Source organism: Notothenia rossii, assembly GCF_949606895.1.
Source record: "Notothenia rossii genome assembly, chromosome: 3".
Lineage (NCBI taxonomy): Eukaryota > Metazoa > Chordata > Actinopteri > Perciformes > Nototheniidae > Notothenia > Notothenia rossii.
In genome coordinates this window covers 12,502,908-12,522,790 of record NC_136901.1, presented here as the reverse complement: position 1 = coordinate 12,522,790, position 19,883 = coordinate 12,502,908, and the positions used below count along the sequence as shown (strand labels likewise).

General features: G+C 40.4%; 1 long non-coding RNA gene across 1 annotated transcript in view; it reads left to right on the top strand.

The window, feature by feature from the left end:
* Positions 1-4,055: 4,055 nt before the first annotated feature.
* The window catches only part of LOC307031292, a 24,698-nt gene continuing 8,870 nt past the window's right edge, over positions 4,056-19,883 (top strand). The window contains exons 1-5 of the long non-coding RNA XR_013805913.1: positions 4,056-4,177; positions 5,996-6,074; positions 11,562-11,662; positions 13,286-13,355; positions 13,464-13,533. This is a non-coding gene — a long non-coding RNA (uncharacterized lncRNA). The remainder of the gene's footprint in view (positions 4,178-5,995; positions 6,075-11,561; positions 11,663-13,285; positions 13,356-13,463; positions 13,534-19,883) is intronic.

The following is a 19,883-nucleotide window of genomic DNA, read 5'->3' as shown; positions in this document are numbered from 1 at the left end:
CACACACACACACACACACACACACACACACACACACACACACACACACACACACACACACACACACACACAGGCCAGCTTCCAGAACTCCCTGTTTGTGCCAGGGCTGTCAACGCCGCTCCAAACACGCCGCTTGATAACGGAGAGAGACACAGAGAGCCGCTGCCATGCACACTATCTGATCTAACTATCGCTTCATGCTATTAAACCTCAGTGATCGTCTTATAGAAAAAACCTGGCTCGGGTGTAGGAGGGTGAGGTGGGGGGGGGGGGGGGGGGGGTATGTAAGTCATTGCTTTATTGGATTAGGCTCCACCCATCACAGATGCTTCATTGATTTAGTCCTGCACCTCAACAAGGCTCACCATTGATTTTTCTTCCTTCACCTAATGATCTGTGACACTTTGGTGCAAGAAAATGTTTGTTTTGCTCCCTTTTAAGGCACTGGAAACAACAAAACAGCTTTTGTTGGTTGATAAGACTTTAATATTTCAGTGATTTTATAAATTATAAGCATAAGCAGTTGTGTTAAACTGTTTTATCAGCATTATCCACACTGCAAAAGAAGATATTTTGTGTTAAAATACCAAATGTCAATTACATCCAAAATCTTTGCGGGAAAAAAAGGAGGATTTTTACATACAAAATTATTTAAATCCACCTATACATACCGCCATATGTTTGTTTTGTGTCAGGATCTAATAAATACACATTGCATAATACTTTCTTTAAGCCTTTTTCTCGCATGAAATACAGCCTAAATACATAAATACTGTATCTTCTTTTTATTATATCGTAAATCAATACAATATCTATTGTAGATATTTAATGTAGAAAGTGTCCCTATCCTCCTTCAAAACCAGCACTATGTTTACTATACTCACTTTTCCTCAGGTTGGTTAAATCCCAAATTCCAGGAAGGACATGACCTTGGTGCCCGAAAAGAGAAAGTCAAACTGAATAAACCCACACAGTTATTTGAGCAATATGTCATGGAGTGAGCAGCAGGAGGATCCTTCATTCTTCTTCTTCCTGCCTTGATCTGCATGTGACCTTGATTTCTGTTGATCAGATTCCTTCGATGTTCCTTCTGCAACTTCCCCGTAGCATCATGAAAGTTTAATCTCATCGATGTTTGTACGTTCGAGAATGTAGAGACGCGGATGGGTTGTTGCTGGAATTGCATGGCATGTTCTGTTTTAGCTGCACACACACACACACACACACACACACACACACACACACACACACACACACACACACACACACACACACACACACACACACACACACACACACACACACACACACACACACACACGCACGCACGCACGCACGCACGCACGCACGCACACACACACACACACACACACGCACATTATTTTTATTTGATCTTGAATTGGACATTCTTACTTTATTTTAACATGTATATACATTGTTTATTCTATTTTGTATTGTTTATTTGACATTTTTACTTTGATTCTTATGTATTTTATTTCATTTTATTCTATGTTATCATTTTATTTCATCGATCTAAGTATTATTATTTTATTATTATAAAATGAACAACTGTCACAAAATCCAATTTCCCCTGGGATAAATAAAGTATCTTTCTTTCTAGTGCTCTTATAACACGTTGCATCTGGTCATCATTCATGGAGTGACAGGTGGGTTCATGTTGGGTAAAAGGGATAAGCACACACACACACACACACACACGCACGCACGCACGCACGCACGCACGCACTCACACACACACACACACACACACACACACACACACACACACACACACACACACACACACACACACACACACACACACACACACACACACACACACACACACACACACACACACACACACACACACACACTCACAGAGGTTGAAGCAGACAGCTTAACAGCCTCTCTTGTGTACAAACAGCATCCCGAAGCACCAGCGACCTCGAGAGTTGAGTATCATTTTTTAGACATTGTCATCATTGCATTTTCAAATAAAGACCACATTTCCCATCAGCCCCATCGATTCTTTGCTCTGCTAAGGGGAGAGACATGTCTAAAAAGTGATCTTTCAGTGTGACTATCAGCTTACTGCTGTCGCAAGAGACTCAGATACTTGATGTCCATTGGTGGGCAGATCAATACCAAAGTAAGTTATACTTTGATGCTGAACGCTTTAAAAAAAGAGATAAATATGAAGGAATGCTGCTTCTGTGTGAAGTGAACTGCTTTTTCCTTTGTAAAGAAGTATGGTATTGTATGGTTGGAAATGTGCCAATAAGATAACTGACAACAAATGCACTGATAAAAAAGATTGCAGCTAAACTACATTAAAGAGTTTTGCGTTGGAAAGACTGTTTTTACCACACAAATCAAAGTGGGAACGGACGTTTGAACTCGATGCAACTTGACCTTTTGACCTTTTGACCTCTGTTTGTCCCCGCTCTCTAAGTAAAATCCAGTTCCTGTCACTCCGAGCCAATTCCCACACGATAAACTGTGCGACAGACGCTGCTCTAAAAGCTTGTGTCAGAGAGCAGGGGATTGGGCCGTGGTGACGTAAGGTACCTGATGAATGCATCCTCCTCCTCCTCCTCCTCCTCCTCCTCCTCCTCCTCCTCCTCCTCCTCCTCCTCGTCCAGGCAGCCAGCCAGGCAGCATGAGATCATACGTCCTTGGGAGGAGAAAAAAAAGGAGGTTTGGGGGCATCTTTCATTCTCAAGTAGCCTCTTGATAAATGAAATGGGACTCTTTTTTTCATAACACTTCAGAGAATAAGAACACTGCTCTGTAAGTCTGCATTTAAATCCCTGTGGTCAGCGAGAGTCTTATCAAATGCAACAGTAGGAAATAAGAGGAAACTCTTGCAGCCACAGTGTGAGCAATACTAACTGAAAACTAAACCCTCCTACATATTTAAACTTCGTCGTATCTTGTATTTATGTTACTCCAATTAATATATTATCCTAAATCCTTAGCTTTACACTTTTCATCAAAACATGCACATATTAATATGATTCTCTTATCTTTTATAGTCAAATGCCTTAATTAATGTTACGATAAAAAGGAATCACAATGTTCAAACCTTCACAAAATGCTATAAAAACGGATTTTACTGTGAGATTCTCCGAAGCTAAGCAATTGCACAAACTAAGAGAGCAATATGTATTCACTAAAATGATCTCACCACACTGAATAATCACCATAATGTCATTTGAAACCTAATTATATAATTACCAATGAGCCTTCTAAATAGAAATCATCTCTCTCTTTTGCAGAATGTTCTGCAATTGTCTGAAATTCCTCGGTTCATTTACATAATTGTTGACCTTGATACTTAAAAGGGTATTAAATTATGATTTAAGAATAGTTTTTCCACCATTTCAACACTACTTGCCAAGCTATTAAATGATCCAAACACACTCTTGCTAATACACGCTTAAATCTCAGTCATCTCCTCTGAATGTGGATATTTCACTAAAGATTACTATTACTGTAAAGACTATTTAGCTAAAGACTGCCATCTAGTGTCGATATGTTTCACCTGCAACAAATTCAAATAATGATATATTCCAGGCTTGCCACTGTAACATTCATATTATTAACTGTCTATGCTGATCAAATAACGGCCGGTATAAATGCTTTTCAAAAATGTTTGTGGCAATAAACACTTTATGTTAAACAATGCACTATTCTATTATACTATTCTACGATTTGCATTGCCATTTATACACTGTACTAAGAGTTTTAATTTTGAGTAGTACACCACTTTTAAATGGAGGAAATAATAAATGTGGTGCAATACTGCCACCTGGTGGCTGACTTAGATATGGACAGCAGTTGAGTATTGATTGATTTGACCTTAACTTTAGCTGACAAACAGAAAAGAATATAAATACTTACATTAGAGGTGAAAAGAGAAGCAATACAAAAAATGAAAATCATCTTCAGACAATTATCTGAACAGACATTTTTATGAAAGGGTCTGAAAACACAGTTCTACAAGTTGTCAGATATCTTTTTTTAAACAGTGCCATGAACTAAACGTCAATTGACACGTGATCTTCCCTGAAGTCGCAGGGATGCTAATTAGCATCTGTCAAACGTTACCTGATAAATGAAACCTACCGTGTGGAAGAGCATCTTTATCCTGACGAACTCCACCCAGAGTTGTGTGAGTTGTTTTATATCTCCATTTCTTTACAAAATGTTAATTGTTAGCTCATTTAATTTCTTACAAAGCTGATAGCACCCCCCTTAACTTAGTTTTGTTTGCTAGCAGTGTAATAGCTTACCTTCCCAAAACATAGGCTAACAACAATTGTCAAACAGCAATATGAAAGTGCATACATTCACAACATAGACACACATATTACTATTATCTGCAGTATCAATAAAAGTACTCCTTTATGTAACAAAATGTGTATTATGCTTTTGTTTAATCAACGTTAGATGGATTTTCAAGTTGCAGCGCTAGTAAGTTGCTACAGTTAGGCTACTTTTAACTTCATCTTTTACTTTTAAGCTGTCACATCCATTACAAAAATCGAGTTTTGTAAGCTAATCATGCTGTGTATTGTCAATTAAATAAGTCACACATATGCACAAGTTGGAAGTAACTACTGTACTTAAATGCAATTTTCAGATACTTGTACTTTACTTGAGTATTTCCATTGTTTGCTACTTTGTACTTCTACTCACTACATTTTGATAACACTTGAATGCATCAATAATCAAAACATATCATATATATTATTCCGAAATGAACCAATCTGCACTACTTTTGGTACTTGAAGTATCTTTTGATGATAATACTTTTCTACTTTTACTTGAGTAACATTTTGAATTCAGGACTTTTAATGTAACAGAGTATTCCTAGTACACTCTGGTACTTCTACTTTTACTCAAGTACAAGATCTGAGTACTTCTACTTTTACTCAAGTACAAGATCTGAGTACTTCTACTTTTACTCAAGTACAAAATCTGAGTACTTCTACTTTTACTCAAGAACAAGATCTGAGTACTTTTTCAACCTCTGAAAATATTTATATCTGCAATGCACATTTATAAAAAATGTGCTCCTTGTGCAGAAACATTTATTGTATTATTACTGCAAATAAATTTCCCTTGTGGTGTGTTGGAAAAACATGCACACACTGAAGTAAAAGTACCTCAATACTATTGTCAAAGAAAGTACTGGGGTAATTGTACTTAATTATTTCCACCACTGCATTCAATACCTTACTTTAACTTGACTGGAGTCACATGTATTTTCTTATTGATGGTGCTAAATATCTATCATTACACACATTTGTGTACTTTTGATTAAAGTGAGACTGGATAGTGTTACCATGCATAGGATGTAAGCTATAATACACAATACAACATTATTTTATTTTTTTGTGATCACATTTTTATTGAGATTAATACGCAACATGTACAACCAAAAGCACAACATTTTTTATTTTTAGTAAAAAAACTAAAAGTAGGCCTACATATTAAAAAAAATAAATAGACAACAACAATTACTTACAAAATATACAAAATACAGAATACATAAGTAAGCTAGAAATAATAACAAAAATACAGACAAACAGAAATAAAATGAAAACAACATTATTGAAATTGTCATCCTAATCGGGTAAAATAACTGTTCCTATTTGTAAGTTTTCTAAATGTTTTGAATTGCATAACGTTTTTTAGATGTGTCCCTGGTTTTCTATAGCTCTGTTATCTTTTAGTTCCAAGTAACTGTATATTTGAGCTCCGTTCTGTCGTTTGAAAACTGAATAGAAATAGATCTATCTTTTGTAAACGTCATGACAAGCCAGTGATTGATGGGAGGTGTAGCGGTGTAATTGAGCGTCTCATATGGAGGTTGATCTCTCTCTCTCTCTCTCTCTCTCTCTCTCTCTCTCTCTCTCTCTCTCTCTCTCTCTCTCTCTCTCTCTCTCTCTCTCTCTCTCTCTCTCTCTCTCTCTCTTTATTGCAGTTTTATCCTCAGAAGAGTGATCTGATGTTGAAGCCACGCACCAGCAGCAAAACCAACTCCACGGGAGAATCAGAAACAGGTAAACTAAAGAAGAAAGTCAACTAAATACAGTTTAATGTCATGTTGTAAAATCACTTCCAGTCTTCAAATACGGATCAAAATGTGAACAAAAAATAACATTTAATATGATTTTTTAAATGGCTTATCATCCCACATTTTAACAATTGTTTTATTTTGGTGATTTCTATTGAATCATGGGTTACTTTTAGTAAAAGTGCATGTGCTCACTTCGGATATTTTCATAAAATAGTGACGACATTTGTTTGTATATAATTTAGAAACAGTAATATGTTTGTATACCAATTTGACACTGCTTAATTTTGTATTGTATAATAACTCATGTTAAATGTCATTATAATTATTTATTTTTTTGTATTATTGTTTTACACATTCAAAACAAATCTCATCAAATCAAATCAAAACATACAACACACATTGTTTTAAACATAACATTACTTTAATGGTACAATGTTGTTGAACAGTATTGAAAGTGTGTGGGATGATTTGTCAAACCTTAGACACGTTTTTAAGGTTAATTTCCACCTCTTAAATGTTGAAAGCAATCATATTGCACTTCAGTTTTGATAATGAAAGAATGATTACAGTACACCCTGCCTCGCTTAAATCCATCTCTTAATAATGATCACAATCTTTGAAATGATCTTCTTTGTTCTTTTCCAAATGAACTGATACAGTATCTATTGGGCCACACTAAGTGAGATGTGGGATTTGAGCGCCACATTATACATGTAATAACAGTTTAAGGATACAATCCATCACTGCTGTCCTGCATCACGTCAGCGGGAGAGGAGAAGTTGATCCGTCTCTCTGGGTCATCGTTTCTCAGCGGAATAGATGACAAATAATTGGTCATTCATCAATAGCAATAGATGAGAGCTGAAATGATTTATTGCCTTTACAATAACAGTTGGGCTGGCCTTGAAATGACGATCGAGCTCTGTGGTCAGTGAAGCAAGAAGAAGAGAAGGGGACAGAGGGAGATGCAAGATGATGAGAAGGAATTAAAGGTATAAAAAGAGAGGGAGGAAAAGAAGCAGGGGTGATGAGAGTTAGAGATGGAAGAGAATGTAGAGAAACTTATGAAAACATTTACACTAAAAGCTGAGCAGTCTGGTACTCGGAAGTGACATTTTTGAGTTGTATAGAAGTATTAAATTGCTGTTTCTGACCTTAATTCTCCCATTCTCCCACTCCCACTCCCGTCTACAATTATTATGTTTGTTTCAAGTTTCAAGGCTTTATTGTCATGAGCACATTGGCTACAGTGTAGATATGGCAATGAAACACTGAAGTCACAGGCTCTTCCAACAGTTCAACATACATATATTTAAGCAATAGCTCACGGCAGGCCGTGGTATATGCTCATTATATCACAGCTAAGGGCCGTGGTTCGGCCCGACGCAAACTGCATGCAGTTTGCTTTTCAGCCCAACTGTATACAGTTAAATCGACCGGACTTCTTTCTGCAGATGAGAGCGTCCTTTAACAACGGTCAATAAGTCCTTGCTGCACATTATCCCTTACATGTTTCCATCTTAAGCTTTGTTAGTTAGTTAGCTTCGTAATGGACGTAATGTAACAGTTGGAATGGTTGTCGACGCGGAGGGATACTGACTTGTTGTCACAAGTAACTACAATTCCACCCGTGATATACGCTCATTATATCACGGACTGCTCCAGTGCCGGCCTCTGCAGCCATGGTTCCGGCTTCACTACCGGCCCCAGTAGCCATGGTCCCGACTCCAGTTTCGGCTCCAGTACTGGCTCTTCGGCCGATGCCAGCTTCCTGTGCCCTGTCGGCTTACCGACCGTCTCAAGTCTCCTCTCGAGTCCCCTGTCAAGTTCCTTTTCAAGTTCCCTCTCGAGTCCCCTGTCAAGGTCTTTTTCAAATTCCCTCTCCAGTCATCTCTCGAGTTCCCTTTCAAGTCATCTCTCGAGAGCCCTCTCAAGTCTCCTCTCAAGTCACCTCTCAAGTTTCCTCTCGAGTCCCCTGTCAAGTTCCCTCTCCAGTCCCCTCTCGAGTTCCCTTTCAAGTCATCTCTCGAGAGTCCTCTCAAGTCTCCTCTCAAGTCTCCTCTCAAGTCACCTATCAAGTTCCCTCTCGAGTCCCCTCTCGAGTTCCCTCTCAAGTTCCCTCTCGAGTCCCCTGTCAAGGTCCTTTTCAATTTCCCTCTCCAGTCCCCTCGCGAGTTCCCTCTCAAGTCACCTCTCAAGTTCCCTCTCAAGTCCCCTCTCGAGTCTCCTCTCGAGTTCCCTCTCAAGCCACCTCTCAGTTTCCCCCTCGAGTCCCCGCTCAAGTTCCCTCTCGAGTCTCCTCTCAAGTCACCTCTCGAGTTCACTTTCAAGTAACCTCTCGAGTTCCTTCTCGAGTCCCTTCTCAAGTTCCTTCTCAGGTCCCGTCTCGAGTCTCCTCTCGAGTTCCCTCTCGAGTCCTTTTTCAAGTCACCTCTCGAGTCACCTCTCGAGTCTCCTCTCGAGTCCCTTCTCGAGTTCCCTCTCGAGTTCCCTCTTAAGTCACCTCTCAAGTCACCTCTCAAGTCACCTCTCAAGTCACCTCTCAAGTCTCCTCTCGAGTTGCCTCTCAAGTCCCTACCCTATGTCCTGTGCCGTTGGAGTCCCAGACGACTACTGTTCTGCCCAGGGTCCTGCCAACCCTATGTCCTGTGCCGTTGGAGGCCCCAACGACTACTGTTCTGCCGGGGGTCCTGCCAACCCTATGCCCTGCGCCGTTGGAGGCCCCGCCGACTACTCTTCTGCCGGGGGTCCTGCCAATCCTATGTTCTGTGCCGTTGGAGACCCCGCCGACTACTCTTCTGCAGGGGGTCCTGCCAATCCTATGTTCTGTGCCGTTGGAGACCCCGCCGACTACTCCTCTGCCGGGGGTCCTGCCAACCCTATGTCCTGTGCCGTTGGAGGCCCAGACGACTACTGTTCTGCCGGGGGTCCTGCCAACCCTATACCCTGTGCCGTTGGAGGCCCCGCCTACTACTCTTCTGCCGGGGGGTCTGCCAATCCTATGTTCTGTGCCATTGGAGACCCCGCCGACTACTCTTCTGCCGGGGGTCCTGCCAACCCTATGTCCTGTGCCGTTGGAGGCCCCGCCGACTACTCTTCTGCCGGGGGTCCTGCCAATCCTATTTTCTGTGCCGTTGGAGATCCCGCCGACTACTCTTCTGCCGGGGGTCCTGCCAACCCTATGTCCTGTGCCGTTGGAGGTCCAGCCGACACCTGTTTCGTCGGGGGTCCTGCCGGCTCCATGTCCTGTTCCGTTGGGGGTCCTGCCGAGACCTGCTCCACCGAGTTTCCTGCCAACACCGTGTCCTGTCCTGTTTCGGGTCCCATCGACACAAGCCCTTGTTCCGTCTTGGGTCCCACTGACACCAGCCCAGGTTCCGTCCAGGGTCTCGTCTATACCTGACCCGCCAGGGGTTCCACCAGCTCCTGCCAGTCCTTGTCCCCGGCCTCCTGAGTTCCCAGCGGCTTTCGCCCTAGAGCCCGGTCTCCTGAGTTCCCCAGCCAAGGACTTCAGCATGAACTCTGCCTTACCCCCGGGCCATCCCCTCGAGAACTCCATCATGGGCTTTGCCTTGCCCACGGGCCGTCCGCCCGAGGACTCCATTATGAACTCTGCCTTGCCCCAGGGCCGTTCGCCCGAGAGCTCCATCATGGACTCTGCCTTGCCCTTGGGTCGTCCGCCCGAGACACCCATCATGGACTCTGCCTTGCCCCAGGGTCGTCCGCCCGAGACATCCATCATGGACTCTGCCCTTCGCGTCGGGTCGAACCACGCCCCTTACAGTAGCTGTGATATAATGAGCATTTACCATTTACCATGCATTTTTCATGATTACATACAAAGAATAGACGTTTCACGACTTTGCTAACATTGTACGCACAAATATCAGGAACGGGATATTTATTTTATTTTATTTATTTATATATTTATAGCATGACCAGCTAACGGCTAACTAGCTGAGTTAGCAGCAACCTTGGACCATTACTGTTTTCACTGTACATTAATGACTTGCCTAATGTATGTCCTGAGTTGAATGTGCAAATATATGCCGATGATGTGGTCATCTTTGTGCACGGGAAAAACACTGAAACTATCTCATCCTGTCTCTCTAATGCTTTGGACAAAGTTCAACACTGGCTGAACAACATTTGCTTACAGTTAAATGCAAAAAAAACAGTATGCTTGATGTTCAGTAAACGACCAGTCAAAATCGGAGTGTTTTTAAACGGAGCAGAAATAGAACTAGTCCCCCAGTCCAAGTATCTTGGAGTCATAAGGGACTCGAACTTGACTTTTAAGAAACATATTAAGAAAGTATCCAATACCATTAAATTCGACTTGCAACATTTTAAACAAATTAGACAATTTTTAACTGTCGATGCTGCAAAGTCATACCTCCACTGTGTGATTCTATCCCACATTGAATACTGTTTTGACAAACTGGTCGTTTGCTTGTGCCACAAACTTGAAACCCATAGAACAGCTGTACAAGAGAGCTATCAAGGTGTTTGACAGAAAGCCAAATTCATACCACCACTGTACCATCCTTGAAAAACATAATTTCTTGAGTTTTTTAAAAGTATGTTTTTTATTTATAAATGTTTACATGGACTGGCCCCCCCTCCCTCAGGGGGGTTCATCCACAAAAAACACACTGGACGCTGCACTAGGTCAGAAACCAAAGGAGAGTGTGAAGTCCACCATAGACGGAACACTTTTGGACGAAATGTACTTGCTCATTGTGGAATAGCCTCCCAACTGAGGTACGGGATTGTCCCACGCTCAATAGTTTTAAAGCTCAACTCAAAGAATGGTTGAGAAACAACCAGACGTGTAATCACCGCTAAATACACTTTAACACAGGGGTATCTCCTCTTGCACTTTATGCATCTCTTGTATCATCTCTTGCACTTAATATGTTGTTGCTGCCATGTGGTAAATACTTGTGTGTGCTGCTCTTGCTCTTTTGCATATCATGTATTTATTTTTTGCTATGTTTACAAGTGTCATGTTCTTATTATTACATTACATTACATTACATTATTATATATATATATATATAATCTTTATTATTATTATTATTATCTTATATGTTGTATGTCAGGGACTACGGATGGAAATGAGCTCAAAGCTGAAATCCGGCATATTAACACTTGAAGCAATATTTGTCTAAAGTGTTCATTAATGTGCATTGTCCCTATTCAAATAAATGAAAAATGAAACCCTTACTCCCTCAAGTTAAGTCCTGAAGACAGAGTATCGAAAGGACCTCAGAGGGAAACTAAAACACATTTCTGATATAATAGTGTGATCCAGTTTCACTAACATTCAACTTTGTGCTGTAAAAACGTACACATGTAGCATAACAGTGATGAGAGGTTGTTATTTGAAGGTCAAATAGTTGCATAATTGTGTGGAGTGAAGTGTAAATATTTGAACCTGATGCTTATAGAATTGAATTTGTTTTAGAATCTGCTTTCCTGGAGAGCTGATGCTGTCGAGGACTTGAGAGAGTGGCACTTCCTGACGCATTTCATCGAGGCACTGCAGGGCTTACAGAGAAAACAATGGTGGGTGTTTTGTCACCTGCTATTTGTTCATAACATGTGTATATAGGTTCATGCTACCTCATCAAACTTTTACATTATCGTAGTGACATCCCAGGTATATATTTTCAGCTTTCATAATGTCTCGTTGTGGAAGTTTGTGTTACCTATAGTACAAATAATATCCTTTTCAAAATATGTTTTTACGTTTTCTGGGCGAAATGCAATCCTACAAAACACTTCTACTTGAGACTCCTGGAGTTATTTTCCTTATTCTTTTTGATTGAATTACTGTCAAATGACATAGTTGACTTCACACTTAGCCTGAAAACGTTATTCCTTTCTCTTCATATCATCTTTACGAGGAAACTAAATCCACAAAAGGTGTTCTCAGTACACACACACCTCTCCAGTAGCAGGGCTGTTTGAGAAGTGTCCGTTCACCAGCTACATTACACCTCTTGCACTTATTTAGTTCCGCTTGCTCTGCCATTGACCGGCTTTCAAGTCATGATGGATCGCTCCAACCTGATAATCCTGCACAGTTGCACGATGTGAACACTGCGATCCCTTTATCGACCGCTCAGTGGAACAGTGATCCCTGCCTGATTACCACCTTGCTGTGAAACTGACAGAGAACTCTCCATCTTCTGCTTTTGGACTTGTAGCGATGGGCGTTGTGTTAACAGGAACGCTTCACCCCCCCCCCCCCCCCCCCCCCCCCTTAAATGATCATTTGTTTCTCGATTACTCACCCCGTTTTACCTCTTTTGAAGAAACCATCGTCTTCTTTCAAAATGCCTCCACTGTGAGGACAGAAAACACCAGAATGTTCTTGATGAATTGAAGTAAATGGAAAGATCAGGCGAAATCCAATTAATGCTAAATCCTTGAGTGTAAAATATAAATTCAAGATACTGACCCATAACATCAGACAATGTGCACAATATCTCTTTTTTTTTTTATTACTGTTATTACTATTTTATTCCACTTAATTTCTATGTAAATACTGCAATATTTTACTATATTTATTATTATTTTAAATCTTTTTTAATGTTATTATAGTTTTCTGTTTTACATTTTAGTTTGACTTTTATGTATGCACCACGACATCAAAACAAATTCCTCAAACATGTCATCTGATTTCTGATTGTGATTTCTGATATAATTTCTGTACTTTGGGATGTCTCATAATATTACAAAGATATATTTTGGTCATATGTATTTCAGTTTTCAGAACTTAACATTGTGAGAGAATTGGATGCACTGTGAAGCAGCTATTTGGCACATGTTTATCTAAATAACATACCGTAATTTTCGGACTATAAACCGCGCCTTTTTCCCTATTTTTCGACGCTGCGGTTTATATAACGGTGCGGCTAATCTATGGATTTTTACAGCTAACGGCCAACACCTTTAACTCTATGGGCTCTATGGCCGGTCCGCGGACCCCCACCTTTAAGCGGCGGGTTCCAGCAGGAAAAGCAGGAGGCCGGAAAAGAGTGAGACAGGTAGCGCGCAAAAGTAAAAGTGGAACCGAGAGTGGTATGCGGCTGCTGCGGCTTATATTCAGGTGCGGTTTATAGTCCGAAAATTACGGTATTTGTTTGTAACTTGTAGAAATGAAATAAATGTTTTGATCCACAGGATTCGAGCTGCATGGCTGATGATTGACAGAAGAGATGGATAGCGTCTACTTGAGGATGGACCTTGAGCGGTATATGAACTTTTTATAAAATGAATATTTCTTGTTAAATAAATGTTTCTCTCTGGAAACTCTCAGTAACAAACTTTGTTGAAACTAAACTGACATTTTCATCCATAGGATTTTGGCTGCATGGCTTCTGATGGACAGTGCGGGTGGATGGAGTCTTCCTGGTGTGATAATGATCTGTGTGAGTAACATAAAAGTATCTTTTTGAAGCTTTGGACATTCCCACTTTCCACTAACAACACTGTGAATCTCTTATTTTGGCCAGTTGACGATAAAACAGTCAGTTTTCTTAAATTATGGCTGCAATCAAACTATTGACTGGCCCATTTGTCAACTAAATGTCAGGGAAATAGTCTGCATATTATATCTAATTTTTTTTTTTTTTAAATAAGGACACAAGCAGGAGATCACTCGAAGAAGAAAACCTTGCTGTGGCACATTTTTCATATATTTTCTTACTTTTTAGTTTGTTCCAACAATTGCTGAAAGGTTTGACACCTGCCCATACATGGCTCTACTTCCTTCCTTCTGAAAGTCAGGGATTTCTTGTGGCTGTTAATCTGTCGAAGCACTTAATGAACGGATATTCGAGGAGTAAAAGTGCCTCGGTCCATCTCAACAGTTACTTCATCTTAAGCCAGTGTGTGGCCGTTATCAAAAGTCACAATCTCTGAATTTATCTTCAGTCACTGAACAAACTGAGCCTGGTCCCGATCAATAGATCCAGTTACAGTAAGAGGCCGTTTATCTCCTCAGCTCTGGGAGGAATAACAGCCTTATTACTCCCTCTCGTTGCATTCTGGGACATTTGACAGCAGCTCTGTGGTGGTTTGTTGTCTAGGTAGGGGTCCACTTTTAAGGATGAGTGATGGAGGAGTGTTTCTCAGACGAGGCATGAGAATATGCCGTCCTAACTTACTTCTGTCCTTCAATATTTGTGCTCTTGTTTCCCCTCCTTTATCCATTCCACAACACTCTACTTCCTTCCTTCTGCACTTTGAATCTGTCTCTTTCCCCTTTTAGTCTCTACTGTTGTTGGTTATTGGTTCATCTTGTCTATCTTCCTCCCTTCTTTCCCTCCTTTCTTATTCCTTATTCTCCCAATTATTAAAGCTTTCTTTCTCTCCATCTGAAACTCAACCCACCCCCTACTTGCTCTGACCTTACCTCCTCCCTAATGTCCTGTCCACCCTCTTTTTAAAAGTCTTCTTCATCATCATTTTCTTGACCTAATGTAATTTTTCCCATCTTGCTCTCCTTTTTTCAATTCCTCCCTCTGGATTTGTTACTGTGTGGGCCTTTTTTATTTATTTAACCCTGCCATTTTATATAAGAAAAGATGGCTATGCCTTACATCATTTGTCTTTCTTTCTCTCTTTTAAATTGTAGTTTAACAGCTTAACGAAGCTCACTCTGGAAAGAAAGACATTGAATTGCCCCTCAATAAAAGATACAAAAACACATCGTTTCCTCACATGCTTTATGTAGCATTATTACATGGCTTAGTTGAATTCTCGATTCTGATTGGTCAATTCAGAACACGTGACACGTTGTTAATCCAGAACAGACAGACCGCTGTCAAGGATTTATTGACCGTTGTTAAGGACGCTCACATCTGCACAAAGAAGTCCGGTCGATTGAACTGTATACAGTTTGGCTGAAAAGCAAACAGCGGAGAAGTAACGGGGCAGAAGCTCTTCTTTTTACGCAACGGTCCAGACATAGACATCAAACGGCAAAACATATTCAGTTGCCAGTTACTTTGTCATTAGGGCAGGGATATCTAATACTTTCCAAGGTTTGACATAATGAATTGTGCTACTTTTAAAGCAAGCAACGATGTTTTCAAATCTGCAATCAAAAAGCTCCTCAAAAACGTATTCATCAATTGGCAGTTCCCTTTAACTTCCTTCTGCCTTCTTTCCACCTTTCCTGTCCCCTCCCACCCTTATTCCCTCTCTCCTTCCCTCCTCTCTCCTCGCCTCCTGTGCCCTCGTGTCATTTGGACTTCTTTGCAGATCACGCTCTCCTCTCTTCTGCTTCTCTGACTTCTGTAATTCTGTTCACTCTCCCCTTCCTGAGTAATTGAAGTAATTTCCCACCTTGGCTATGATGAATGTGTCCCACGCTCCCGCCATGCCCTTCTACTTTAGCCGGCCTAATTAAAGAAAACATTCCATGATTGCCTATTTTTCCTCGAGCGTGACAACCTATTATTCTCCCCAGCACCTGATTAGAGAGTTATTATGCTTAGATTTAGATTGATTTAACCGGGCAGCCTAATAAAAGACTACTTGGGGTTTGATTTAAAGTGGGGGAATTGCAGGTTTTGGAGCCAGTCACGGTGAGTAATTGTTATTACTGGTTCATGATATGAGCCCAGTTGTGGGAGAGGGGAGTTGTCGAAATTGAATTAGAAAATTAGAAGGTCACTCGTCGTACAACAGGTGACATTTTGGGACAATCTTGCCCACGATAGAGCTGTCAGGAGGAGGGACGTTCAGGCACAGATTTGTCCCGAGTGATAAATCACATCCATCGCAGCCGGCAGAATCTGACATATTTCTATCAAAGCAAGATTAATCTCTCCATCAGAGGCAGCAAGGCGGCTCATAATAATCTGCGAGAATTGGATGCAAAATGGCTAAATTGACTGGTGTTTGTTGTGGGGCTCTGCCCTGGGTTCACACTGTCTCAATAAAAGCCAAATGGGAGGATACAGTCGTATAACCCAGCTGCTCCAATGTTTTCTGGGAGAAAAATCATATTTGTGGCAGCTTTGGCATCTTTTAATTGTAGCGAATGATTGCTTGTCCACATCAATTTATTTAATTCAAACAGATAATAAGTCACTGTTGAGAAGAGTCATCAGAGAGGAAAAAAATATCATTTTTAAAGGCAGCAAAAAGTCTTATACATTCTCCCTTAAGATCAGTTTATCTTAGTAAATCAGATATTTGTTCCTATGCTTTATTGATAAGACATTTGTAACTTTTACTAATCAATGAAATGTTTTTTTAGCTTATGGTTCAGAGGCTTTTTCAGCATGTTCAAAGAATAATCTTATAGGTAAAGGACACTGCTTGAACTCTCAAAATACGACACTTAAACCGTCTTTTATCCTAAAAAAGTGGCGTTTAAAAACTTGAACCTGCACTGAAAAAAAGTTGATTGGCAAAAGCTAACATCTGTTTGAAAGCTGAATGATGGCTAGTCCTCTGCGTGGCCTCGTTCAGATCTAGTTAGCATAACTGCACTTACTGACACGGCTGAGCAGCATTTTGATAAATGGCACGATTAGAGGTAAAATGAACAATTTGACTCGGGCCACGCCATGAAAGCACAGAGGCTTTACACTCGCTGTCACGGGGGCAATTCAAGTCCATCTTTCATGTCTGAAATCCAGCAGTGTCACGGGGAGCTCTGTGTAAGTTGTCTCTGACATGTATTCACTACTTCACTGTCACTGTGAGTAATGGCTACACACTGCACTGCAGCTTATAACTGCATGCAGTGATTGATGTGTGAAGAGATGAAAAGGCTGATGGGTAGATGTATAGGTGAATGAATACATATTTCAAATACATTAAGTTACATTATGTTTGAAAAAGATGAATGCTAAACAAATCCATTGATTTGTTTTTGAAGCATCATCCCAAGAATAAAAAAAGCATTAGTTGAGGTTAGAAAATGTCTTTATAGATGAATGTATTTAAACATAATTCTTGTTTGGTGCTTTTTAACCATAGAGAGGCAAAGTCACGCCCATCTACTTCCATGGGACCTTATTTCAGAAAAGTTATGTATTGAAGTCAATGGGGAGAGAAAAGTTATCTTTCGATCCCGTTTGAATTGTGCCACGAATTACACATATGATGTTTGTCAATCTTAAAAAATCATTTCCATGTCAAAAAAGTCACAGTTTGTCTTAAAACTGTTGAAATACAAGACTATGAAAAAATAAGCAACTACAAAGACTACAAATCCCAGAATCCCGGTCCCGCATGCTGGCTCTTACGGAACCGACTAACTCCCCTTGTGTGTATGTACAGCTCTCAACATGCCCAGACTTGGAGTGATTTTCACCTCTTTTAATACTTTCCGCCTCATTCTGAAAGAAAGAAGTGAAATGTGCCAACGTGACGGCCGTCTTGGTGTGTGGTGCGAGACGAGAGATGTAGTCCATTGAGCGGTTTCAAACAAAATAAAGTGTTACTTCACAGTTTTACGACACATTTTTATTTTTTTTACTTGCAAAATTATCTTTTAAATTGACAAACATCATATGTGTAATTCGTGGCACAATTCAAACGGGATCGAAAGATAATCTTTCTCTTGCCATTGACTTCAATACATACTTTTTCTGAAATAAGGTCCCATGGAGCTCCACCGGAAAGGGAGGGACTTCGCTTCTCTATAGACAAGTTTACGCGCCAAAACACGGGTAGCGCCATGACACTACACAAATGCACTTCATTTCCGCCGGAAGTCTTTTGCACAGCGTCTGTCGGTGTAAACCGATGTAAACAGTCAGACGGGCACTGGTGTAAACACAGCGATTTCGATGCTAACAGTGATGCTAGCTTGGGAACACGATTCTACTTCTTTGACTGGAGATGGCGTTACTCTCCCCCACCCGAATTCAGTGCAAAACTGGGAGGATAACATGACGACGTGGCCCAGCATAAAACCAAAATAAACTGCCTTATTTAGGTCATGCCCACAGGAGCCAACAGTTGTCTGTTGTTTACATAATGCACAATTTACATGATCTCTTTATGCTGTGCAATATATCATATGTGCCTGTACTGTTTGAGTGAAAATAAAGTTTGATGTAATTTAATTTCATTATTGCACTGTTATTGCATTATTGCATTTCATATGTTCCTTAGAGTGCTACAATTTCTTTTAACACAGTTCATCATTCATATTAAGCTCATACTGTACATAAATAACACTGAATGAATTAATTGTTGAGAGGAAACTAAAGAAATGGCTTCAACAAGAAAGATCACATGTTTAATCCTAACAGGTATTACAAATTAAAATATAAAAGCAGCCCACACAATTACATCACTATGAAAATATTCATATATAATATTAAAAAATACAATGCATGCAGTATTTGTTGTGTTTATCTGTATTTAATGAACAACATGGCTGGGTGCTGGGTGCTGGTTTGTGGTCGTAGCACTCTCTATCTAACCACTCGTTCAGGTGCTTTCTCGAGTGATTGCAACCAACTACCGCACACGTAGTTCCCGAACCACTTTTCTTCATGTTGTAATTGTTATATCCTCTTTGTCTCTGCGATATCAGTGCTTTGTCGGCACAACGGAGCTAGCTAGCAAAACAAACCCAGTCCGCCAAAACGGAAGTGCATTGCATCGAAGGGAGGAGTTCAGGATGTAGAGCGGAAACGGCTCAATAACTTGTGTATAGAGTAGTCTGTTCTGTCTACAACTCTTTTCTTTAGGAGATGAGGGATAGATTTGATCAAATATTGCATATTGTCGAGAATTTAGTGATTTATTTATTTATTTTCCGTGACAGCCACACACAATTCTCTGTGAATCTTTTACAGGTGCTCAAGCTAAATCCATAATTTGTTTATCTCCCTTAAGTTTTCTCCGAGCTTTTGTGATTCCACAGACAGTTGATATATTTTAATACTGACCAGCCCAAAAATAATGCTTTTCATGGCCATGCGTTTTCTTCTGAGTGCTTTTGCATTTGTGTCTTGGGTTGCCAGTTTTGTGAATACTTGGTCATATTCCCAGAGTTGATCTGTTCCATTGGTTATTAAAGCTGTCTGCCGCCTGGCAACAGAATGAATGGGAAGAAAATTGTGCTCAGATAGATCCTCTATTTGTCCAGTCAAGCAGCAAATATAGACCTGAAGTGGCACAGCAAGAGTGGAGTGAGATATGGAAGGAAAAGAGGAAGTGAGACATTAAAGAAATATAGAGGAAGAAGAATGGGGAGAAAGACAGAATAAAAGGAAGAAGAAACTGAAGGGTGAGTGGGATCTTGAAGCAGAGAAAAATGTTTTAGTTAGAGGAAGGAGATAAGGAGAAGAAAGTGGAGACATGGAGAGGATTAAGGTGAAAGGTTGAGGACAAAAAAAGCATGACGAGTAGGAAGAGACGAATGAAATGCACAGAGAGAAATGTAGAAATAAAACTACATTACATTGGAGTTAAAAAAAAGCAGCAGAGAGAAATCATAAATGCATGATGTTTATTAAGTCTGGGATGAATGAGATGTTGCAGCAGCCGGCTGGACGATAGCTAAACATAAAAAATAAAGAGATGATTTCTTTCAAGGATTAATCGTACTCTGAAGTCATTGATGATCACTCACTGAGGACTTCATTATTCCAATTAATGGGCCCCTCTGCTACTTGACCCGACCGTCAAAATTAGTGGCGAGGAACCTTTAAGTCAGATGGATGAACTGCCACAGCCTCGCCGGCTAATTGGCAGCCACAATCAAGAGCGAATATGTATCAGGAGAAGAGGAGGAGGCTGA